Source organism: Vicugna pacos, chromosome 6 (genome assembly GCF_048564905.1).
Source record: "Vicugna pacos chromosome 6, VicPac4, whole genome shotgun sequence".
Taxonomy (NCBI): Eukaryota; Metazoa; Chordata; class Mammalia; order Artiodactyla; family Camelidae; genus Vicugna; species Vicugna pacos.
Genome location: NC_132992.1, coordinates 62578213 through 62588690, shown reverse-complemented (window position 1 = coordinate 62588690; position 10478 = coordinate 62578213). Strand labels below are relative to the sequence as shown.

The window sequence follows — 10478 nt, the reverse complement described above, 5'->3', positions numbered from 1 at the left end:
TTGATTTTATTTTTGGACTGCTTTACTATTTACAGTATTCTTCTAAGCAACATCCTTTTGTCACCATAATTGCCAGTATTTGTTTTATGCCAGTTAAATTTCCAACGATGAAGTAGAATTTGCAAGTAGTGACATATGTGTGTATACTAAAATTATTTTTACTTATGTGAGGAAATATGTTCATTTGACTATAGAAAAATTCCCATTGAAGTATTTTTCTGAATGAAAACCAGTATTTCAAATGAATTAAATATATTAAAAAGAAAAGAATAAATGTTTCAAGGCATATGAATGAATTAACAGGGTCTTAACAAATGGTTTATTTGGATTTGTAGTTTGCTCTAAATCCTACAAAATTATTTTATTTTATTTATTTTTTACATATTTAAAAATATTAATTTCAAGCATTATGTCAGGTGTTAGTGATAGGGAGGGAGTCTTGTGCCTTTAACAAGTTTATGGAGAGGTTAGCATGAGAATCAATAATTATAATATAACTCAGGTTGATGTGTGCTATCATGGAAATCTATATACAAGTGCTGTGGGGACTAATTAATTCTGAGTGGAAAGTGAGAATATTGTCAAAGGATGGGTTGAAGAATTGAGTGAATAGATCCTGAATAGAAAATATAGAAAAAGGGAAGTTTGGGTGATGGAGAGTGAATGGCGGGGTGAGTGGGGGTGGGGTGAGGAGAAGTTATTGAGTTTGGTTTGGAGTGCTGAACCACTCACAGTTTAGTGGGGGCCAATATAGGAGAACAGATGGTTGTGATATTTTGTGAAGTAATAGCTTGAGCTACCAAAGGAGGACAGAAGACAGGCACTAACTTTGACTAAGAGAGGAGTCTAGAAAGGTTTCTGAAGGGAGGGACCTCTACTCAGAGACTTAAGGAAAGGGCAAGAGTCACCTGGATAACCTTGGTGGACTAGGGCCATCATGTACGACTGTGCAGACACTACAAAACGCCAGGGCAAGGTGGTCACCTAGACTCAGACGTGAATGGAGCTCTCCTGGAGTTCTTCAGTGCACATCCTGTACAACCATCCTGCACAACCTGTGTGGGAATGGGCACTGGGTGTTCTAGGGAGAAAGGAGTGAAACAGGGGGTGGGTTCTACAGAGTGGGCCAGAAGAGAAGAGAAGGTTGTGAGGCAAGAGAAACCATGATGTGGTCAAGGAACCAAAAGTGGATTCCAGTTTCTGTTGTGGAGTCAAGAACAGGATGGGGATGTAGGGGAGTCATTGTTACCGAGCCTTTTGAGCTGATCCCAGCAGGAACCCTCCTTCCTGGTGTCACATGGGCCAACAGAATGAGACCAAGTTCAGTTCAGAAGCAAAGGAAAGCTTCATTCTTTGATCAAAGAATGGGGCAGTGCGCGCTCCGGCTCCCGCTCTCCCCCTTTCCTACAGGCTGTGCGGGTGTGTGTGTGTGTGTGCGCGTGCGTGTGTGTGTGTGTGCGTGCGTGTGTGTGTGTGTATGTGTGTGTGTGTGTGTGTGTGTGTGTGTGTGTGTGTATTGGGGGGAGGCTGCTTTGTGGGCGCCCTGAGCGCAGCGGCGGCGGCGGCGGGGGGGGGGGGGAGGGGCAGAGTTCTGGCGGAGCAGGCGCAGTGTGCGGCTCAGGCCCCGGACGGCGCGGGGCGCGGCGGCTCTGCACACAGCCCGCCGCCATCTTGAGCTGAGAGTGGCGGGCGGCACTTCTGCACACGGACCCCCACTGAAGTGTCGCCGCAGCCGGTTGGCACTTGGAACTCTGGTCTGAAGGGCTGGAGGGGTGCAAGGCCTCTGCATGCAGACCCCTATGAGCAAGTGAAAATAGATGAAGCACCAAAGCAAAAAAAAAAGGTTAGACTTTATTACCTAGATTTTATTTTTATTTCTCACGAATTGTTAACGGGCTTTCCTGGTGATAAATCCCTTCTCTGCCTTTTGTGTCCTGCTCCTTATTCTTGAGGGGCACTGAGGGGCGCAGGTCCGTCTTCTGTGACTGCTTCCTGTAGATTTGGGCACCGTCATAACCCCGGGTTGGGGAGCAGGACCTCTCCCCAGCTGCCTTTAGATAACTTGGGGTTGTCACCAGACCTTAGTCCTGACTGTTCGTGTCCCTGAGTGATGCCATTTGTCTAACCCTTTGGAGACAAAGGACATCAGACAATTTCGATGCATGGCCCAAATATTAGCAAGAAAATAATGGTCACATGGCAAATTTTTCCTAAAAATGACGGCGTCTGGATCTTTTTTGCCTGAAGGCAAAGTGTGCCCTGCTGTCGAGGCTCACTGCCCTTGCCTGAATCTCCCTGGTCACACTTTTCTTGTTTTGGGAAGAGAAGCTTCAGGTCAGAGAGAGTTTCACATGAGTAGCTGAGGGGGTCCATTGCCCTAGGTTGTCTCTTTGGAGGTTGGGGCTTGGGGCCCTCTTCACTGGAGTGTGATGTCCCCACAGGGTGGTCCCTGCAACTTTAGGGCAGAATGGTGGTTAGGACGCCGAGTGGGATCCATTCCACTCAGGAGTGAGCTGGTCCTGTGGATAGTCGGTTTTCCAGGGTTTTAGGTTCACGCAGGCTCCTGACTGGAAGGGGTGTAGGGCCAGGCCGGTGGGTGCGGGTAGCACTTGGTTACCATATTCCATGAGGGCTTTCAGGGTTTCGCCTACCTGGAGGGCACACTTGAGCTGTACCATTTTAAGGGGGTTAAAGTGTCCCTTCTCTCGGGCTTGGGGAGTGGGTCCACCACATGTGAGTTCAAATGCACTTCAACTTACCGCTTGGGGCTGACGGTATGCGGAGCAGGCAATTGGAAGCCACTGAATCCAATTTTCTTGAGTTTCCTGACATAGCTTGGCTAAGGCCCATTTTAAGGTTTGATTGGGTCTCTCTACTTTCCCTGATCATTGGGGTCCCCAGACTGAGTGCAAAGTCCATTTTATGCCCAGGATGCTCACTGTCCCCTTCGTCACTTGGGATTCAAATGCTGGACCTTTATCGTTTGTAGCGATCCTGGGAGCCCCAAACTGGGGATTATTTCTTTTAGTGATGCATTAGCCACTTCAGCTGCCATTTCAGTTCTAGCAGAGAATGTCCTCCCAGAAAACGTGTTTACTAGCACCAAGAGTAACGAGAGGTGCTCTCAGCAGGACAGCGAGATTAATTGGCCAGTCTTCTGCAGGATCTGTCCCTCTGGTCTGAATGGGCCTTATCTTGGGGCTCTGGGGAGTCTGGTGTTGGAGTTGTTCATTGTGCAGATGGGGTGGTTCTCACTGTCCCACTGACTATACTTTTCATGCCAGGAGCTACAATGACGTCAGCTAACCAATTATGTAGGGCTTCCCTCTCATAGTGAGTTCTTTGATGAGCCTCCCTGATGGCTGACAAGCTGCAGTTTGTGGAAAGAAGCTCCTCCTGTGTTCATTAAGTAGCCCCCTGTGGCCTCCTGGATCTCTTTTGAAGCCCCATTTTCGGGCTTCATCTAACTCTTCCTTAGTGTTTATTGGGGAATAATTAGATGGATCTGGTCTTGGAGGTATGAGGGGGTAGGGGCCAAGTTACTGGTTCTAGGGCTGCCCTTTTGGCAGTTGCACCCTCCTTGCTGTTTGCCTTTATTACCTCTGAGCCCCCCTTTTGGTGACCCCTACAGTGAACCGGTGCCACCTTTTTGGAAGCTGTACTGCTTCTGAGATCTTCTGTAAGCTGAAGCCTGCATAGTCTCCTGTCTCTCACCTGTTTATTCTCCACAGTGGGCATTCCTCTTTCCTTCCAAACAGCCCCGTGTGCGTGTACGATGGCATACACATACTGGGGATCTGTGTACACATCTAAGAGCCTCCCTGTCCCGAGCTCTCAGGCTTGGGTGAGGGCTATCAGCGCTGCCTTTTGGGTGGAAGTCCCACTGAACCTTACTTCTATGACTTAGTCTGGGCGGTCACTGCGTATCCAGCCCTTTTCCCTCTCCCATAAAACTGCTCCCGTCTGGGAACCTTTCCTCTTCAGCGTTTGGGAGATTCACTTCTAGGCCAAGGCAACTGGGATAGATTGTGTCCATGGTGTTGTGGGCACACAACATAGCGACGGTGACACATGTTCTTAGAAGAATTACCAGAGACTGAGAAAAGTTTAGGAAAGTTTAATAAGTACGCTGCTATGGCAACAGCAGGCCACACAGGTGAGAGGTGCCTGCGTGAGCGCCAAGGGTGGGCGTGCAGGGTCTTTTACTGGGGAGAGGGGGCTGTGCACACAAGGAGCAGGGGCTGTGTGATCAACTCGTGCACGGGTACCTGACTGTTGTAAGATCTGTCAGGGACTTCTCTGAACTATAGGTTTTACCACTTTGTTAAGAGCAGGATGTGAGGCCTGTCCACCTAGGGTATTGTGAGCCTGGCTATCTCCTGGGGCGATGAGTTTTCTTAGGATAAACACACATCAAGAGAAGACGTTTTATATTCTGCAGAAATTCAGGTATGCGAAGGATCCTGCAGTGGGGAGTGGGGGTTAAGATGTCAATGGCATCAGGTACACAGAGACGGGGGTGGGTGGGCGTTTTGTGACTCCAGAGAGTACCAGCTGGCTCCACATTTGGTCTTTTTACAGTCATACTCCATAGGCCCCATTTCTGTGGGGAGTGGGGTGGCAGGATTTAGTGTGACAGGTTTTTTTTTGTTTGTTTGTTTTTAATGGTAGCACTGGGTTGTCTAAAAGCATAGCCTGGACTTGAATCAAACTTCGAGGGGGATAGCCATTCTGTTCCTTAAAATTACTGGTGCCCCTGGTGTGGAGTCCAGGTAGTGACTGGCTGACCAAACGTTAACTTCTCAGCCTCCTTTAGCAGGTTGTAGTAGCTGCTACTGCCTGGAGGCAAGTAGCCATCCCTTAGATGTTTGATCTAATTGTTTAGAGAAATATGCAATCACTTGAATAAAAGGTCCCAGTTTTTGAGCTAATACCTCAAGGGTAATTCCCCTTCTCTCATGAATGTGAAGGTCAGAGGGTGCAGCTAAATCTGGGAGGGCCAGGGGAGGGGCCTGAAGTAACCGCTTTTTCAGTTCCTGAAAGGCCCCTTCGCATTCTGAATTCCATTCAGAAGGCTCGTCGTCCCTTCCCTTCATCTTTTCACGCACAGGCCTCGCTATGAGACCACAGGATCCAGATGCGGCCACACCGCCATCCCCGGGAAACCCTGAAGCTGTCCTCCAGTTCTAGGAGACGCGAGGCTGCAGATGGCTTCTTCCCTTTCCTGGGGTAGGCTTCTCTGCCCTTCTGTGAGAAAGAAGCCTAGGTGCCTCGCCCTAGGCTGTAATAATTGAGCCTTTTTCTTGACACTTTGTGTTCATTATTGGCTGAGTGGTTCAGGGTGATTACAGTATTTTGTGAGAGGCCTCCTTAGCAGGACTGGCGATCAGAGTGCCATCTACCTGCTGGAGGACAGCTCCCTTCTCCAGACGTTGATCTCATAGGTCCTTAGCTAAAGTTTCCCCAAAGATGGTGGGGGAATTTTTGAACTTTGGGGCCAGGACTGTCCATCAGTATTGTTTTTGTTGTGTGTTTAGGTTCTACCACTCAGAAGCAAAAATTTCCTGTGACTCTGGGGCTAATGGAATACAGAAGCCATCTTTTAAATGGAACACAGAATACCAGGTCCTGGGGGACAGTGGAGTGGCCAGCAGAGCATAGGGATTAGGACTCCTAGACCTTATCCTCCATGCCTTCGTTGGCTGCCCTGAAGTTCTGTACCACCCACTATTCCTCATTGGGTTTCTTTACAGGGAGAGTGGGCTAACTGGCATGGTCTAATAAGGCCTCTGTTAGTTAAGCCTGGTATAATGGGCAGTGCCCAACAAGGCCTCCTGACAGGGAGGGTACTGTTTTCTATTGGGCCATGAATGTCAGGGTTTAGATGGACTATCACGGGACTGGGCTCCTGTAGCTCATCCTACCTGTCCCTGGGCCCAGATTGCAGGATTCACTCCAGGGAGGTCGACTTGCTCTGCCAGGGAGGTCGACTTGCTCTGCCAGGGAGGTCTGTCCTCAGCCATTAACATTATCCTCTTGTGCCGTTTGTTTAAGGGGACACCAATCTCCAAGTTTGTCTCCCAGTAGGTGGATGGTAGCCCCCAATATGTAAGATACATCTCTTCCTAGCAGGGGTATAGGGCATTCGGTGAGTATAGGAAGGAATGAGTGAGCATGCTTTCATCCAGTTTACATTCTAATGGCTCTTTGATTGCCTGTTCTTGGACCTTCCCTGGTATCCTCACAATCTTACAACTCTTAGGACCAAGTTTGCCTGATGTCGTGTTCAGAACCGCTTAAGTGGCACTGGTGTCAACTAAGAATTCAACAGACTTTTCGCCTGTGTCCAGAGTTAGCCAGGGCTCCTCAGGGGTCAATAGGAGTGCCACCCTAGGAGCCCCTACTCCGTCATTCATCATCTATTTGGACCATCTGCCTTTGAGGATGGTGGCCAGGACCTGTCATTTCCATCCCCCTTCGGGGGTGGCGAGGGCATTCTTTCTTCCTGTGCTCCTCATGTTCAGGTATGGTGCACTGACTGGGTCCTAGTTTTCTTGGCTTGCTGTTCCTCAGTCGGTGCTGGGGCTCACTCATCAGAGCTGAATGTTTCTGTGGGCAGTTAATCAGATTCCTGTGCCAACTTGTTTACATTGGAGGGCAATAGCCAGTAGATGGGGTTTTTTAGCCTTTGACTTTTCCTCCTCTACGTCTCAGTTATTAAATACCTGGTTTATGACTGGGGGAGAGGTAGATCTGGTTCTATTTTCAGCTTCTAAAGTTTACACCTGATGTTGGGGGCATTTTGCAAAATGAAACCCGACCTCAGGATTGCACTCCCTTCCAGTGACTCAGCGTCAGTGGTGGTGTAGACTCAAAGGCATTCCCTGAGGTGCTCTAGGAATGCCAAAAGGCTTTCTCTTGGCTCTTGATTGATTTCCTTTATCTTATTCCAATTAACAGGTTTCTTTCCGCTGCCTGGATTCCCTTTAGAATTCCATTTTTACAGTGGCTCAGCCTCTGTCTTCCACCCACTTCTCCAGCATCTTGGTGGTCCAGTTGCATTTGTTATCTGGGACCACTTGATTCCCTTGACTGAAAACAGCACAACCTGCATTGTTTCTGTTTTCTTTGAGAAGCCTGTGGCCTTTTCTTCCTCAGTTAGGAGTACATTGAAGAGGTTCTGGTTGTCAGCCCAAGTTGGGTGATGTGTCTGAAAGATAACCTTAATCAGATTCAGGAACCTCTGGATCTTCCTTCAACCCCTTACTATGACTTTTCCAGTTACACGGATCAGAAGTAGGAAATAGAACATGTACCTGGATGAGCCTTCCTTCCCCATCAGGGACCTGCCTCAAAGGGAGTGAGTGCTTTTCCTGGCCAGTTGTTGGACCATGGCTGTTAATTAGTACTGCTTTGTGTAGTTGCTGAACTGGGTTCTGAGAAAGGGGGCTGGTAATTAGGGCCCCCCACCCCCGGCCAGCAGCTCAAATCAGGACATATGAAGGAAGGGGGTAGGGAGGGGGCAGTAGGAGGAGGGTCAGGGAGGAGATCAAGAAGGTCCTCAGGGGGGAGGGTCAAGGACTGGTGTTACCTCATTTGAGGAGAGCCCACATCCCTTCTGTGCGTCTTTGTTCAGATATAAGTCCATAAAAAACTGAACAAAGGGAATTTCATGCTATTGCTTTGTCTCTGGCATAGCAGGTCCAATTGCAAAATGGTGTTATAATTTAGAGACCCATTGATGGGCCAGTTTTCCCCATCTCCCAGCCAGTATTGAGGCCAGGCCATATTATATAAAAGGATTAAATGTTTTGGGGTCAGGAGTGATACCCTAAAAACTTCCCGTTCTGCAGGTTGCACCCTGACAGGCTGTCCTTCAGTGTGGTAGATGTTTGGTTCCCCAGGCCTTACGTGTTCTGTTTTGGATTTGTTTCCAACTACCGAGGGGGCAGTTGGAGTGATTTGCTGGCGCAAGATCTGACCCAAATAAGATTTCCGGTTCGGGAAATTTGGAATCGGCACCAATCTGTTAATGGATTCCTCAAAAGACCAAAATAGGAGGCATCCAAGTGACGTGGATTCAGATACAGCCGGGGGTCTCCCTTGCATTTGTAATGGCCCATGTTTGAGACAGTCCCTCCCCAGTCAGAGTGTCCCACAGGAGGCTAGATGGGGCTGCTTCAAGGTCTGAGCCGTTAGCCATGTTAGATACTGGTCTGCTTAGTCCCTTGGAGAATGGCACAGCTGTTTGAGGCAGGGATCTTCTGTTTCCTCCTTTCAGCTGAAAAGGAGGAGTCTTCAGACTTCGCACTGAGTGAGAGCTAAAAGCACAAGGGATTCCCACGGGATACTCACCTGCTCATTGGGGCAGCTGGTGTCATGCGCTGATACTAGGAGGAGAACCTGTGGAATCTTGGTCGTTAAAGAGTCACCCAAGGCCTCCATCACAAGCAGAGGGGGGAGGAGAGGTCGGGCGGTATGTGTTTTCTGTTCTTACCAGCAGCTCACAGGGCTTCCCAATGATAGGGTTCCTGGTCTTGCCAGCAGCTCGCAAGGCTCCCCAGCCCACTTCAGAGGAATTAGCACTGACTGGAAGAGGTCAAGTCACCAGTCATGTACCTAACTTGGGACCCTTTTACACTCTGGCATCCCCAGTGCATTTTCTTGAACTTGGATTAAGAGCCCTAAGTCTGTTTTGTCAGGCAGTCCTTGTTACCTAGGCCGTTCCCTGGTCTTGCATCTTGGCTCAGGGAGCTGGCCACTTTCATTTACCAAACTGAAAGTGACAATGGAGAATGCTACCATTGACCCCTGGAGGTCAGTGAGGAGGGCAAAAGCCCTAGTGTGGCCACTGCTGTCTTGTACAGGGGTCAAGAGGGCAGCACAGCTGGCGAGACAGCAGACGAGACTTCCATGGCCCCCTCTCACCCGCAGTCCCCTGGTGTCCAGCACTGTTGGAAGGCCAGCCAGAGGTAATGGACAGGCACATATGAGTTTCAGCCTCTGGTCTCCAGTGATGCTACAGGATGATCCTTACAAAGGGGTGCATTCCAGATTACTCTCGGGGCTACGTGGTGTGTATACCACACCTGGAAATCAGGCTGTTGGGCAGAGTTGTTCGAGGTTGGCTGAAGGATGCACCATTCTACCCAGTCTGAGTGAATGCAAAGACCAGTCAGTCATCCTCATGTGAACCTCCCAAAGCCTCTGCCATCCTCCCGCTGGAGTCAGGGCGAGCCTGGAACCTAGTGGATAGGTGCAGCCAAAAGGGCCATGCTCCATCCCATCGGGGAGCTGTTACCAACCCTTTCGAGTTGGGCCCCAACAAGGGTCCTCCTGCCTGGTGCCACTCAAGCCAATATAATGAGACTGAGTTCTGTTCAGAAGCAAAGCAAAATTGTATTCTTTGATCAGAGAATGGAGAGGTGTGAGCTCTTGCTCTGGAGCACAAGCTCTCTCCACAGGCAGTTGGGGGCTGCTTTACAGGTTCTCGTCAGCGGGGAGGCGGCGAAGACCTTGCGGGCTGGCTGCCGCTGTGCTGCTCCGGCTCCAGATCGCAGTACCAGGTGCGGCATCTCTGCACACGGCCTGCTGAGCTGACATGTCAGGCTCAGCCATTTTGCACCAGGAACTCTGATCTGAAGGGCCAGCTGCAAGGCCTCTGCACGCGGCCCCCATGAGCAAGTGACAATAGACTAAGCACAAAGGGAAAAAAGGTTAGACTTTATTACTCAGATTTTATTTTTATTTCCCAGAAGTTGTTTATGGGCTTTGGAGTGACAAAATGACCAGAAATAAAACTAGGAGGCAAGTGTGGTCTGACCATCCAGATAGTTGGAATCAGGTAGTGTGTTAGCACTAGAAATGAAGAGAAATGGGTATGTCAGGAACAGATTTAGGAAATAAGCCTAATACACTTGCAGGAAATTCTAGAAAGTGATGCCCAGTGAAAAACAATAATAGCAAACATATTTTGTTTATTATGTTTCAGGTACTATTCTAAAGACATTACAAATAGTAACTCATTTAGTCTGAATGATAATCCTATGAAGTGGGCACCTTTATTATCCCCCCTTCACAATTTTATGGATAAGAAAACTATGGCACCAGCTTGGGTGACTCCCCTGAGACCGTGTAGCCAAGGCATTTGGTTCCAGAGTCCATGCTCTTAACCCCCACGCTCCTCTGCCTTTCCATGAAAAATAAAAATAATGAGATGGACTGGAAATAAGGCATGAGGGGGCATGTAGATGTAAATTTGGAAAATAAGCATAGTGGTAGTTGGAGTCAGTAAGGGCCCTGGAAAAAATGTGAGATAAGGAGACAAAGATGTGACCCTGGGAGATGCCACCATGTAAATAGATGAAAGGGAGACGGTGTAAAAGGCTGAGGTGGTGCTGTCAGAGGGCGAGGGAGCTCAGATAGATGGTGCCCTGCAAGCTGAGGGAGGAGCTTCACAAATAAGGAGCAGTGGGCAG

At 49.0% G+C, this 10478-nt stretch overlaps 1 protein-coding gene across 6 annotated transcripts in view; it reads left to right on the top strand.

The window, feature by feature from the left end:
* Nucleotides 1–1704: 1704 nt before the first annotated feature.
* Nucleotides 1705–10478, top strand: part of KCNH5 (potassium voltage-gated channel subfamily H member 5) — a 333981-nt gene continuing 325207 nt past the window's right edge. For all 6 annotated transcript variants that reach the window (XM_072963183.1, XM_072963182.1, XM_072963181.1 and 3 more), the window contains exon 1: nt 1705–1843. The gene's annotated coding sequence lies outside the window, so the exon portion shown is untranslated. The remainder of the gene's footprint in view (nt 1844–10478) is intronic.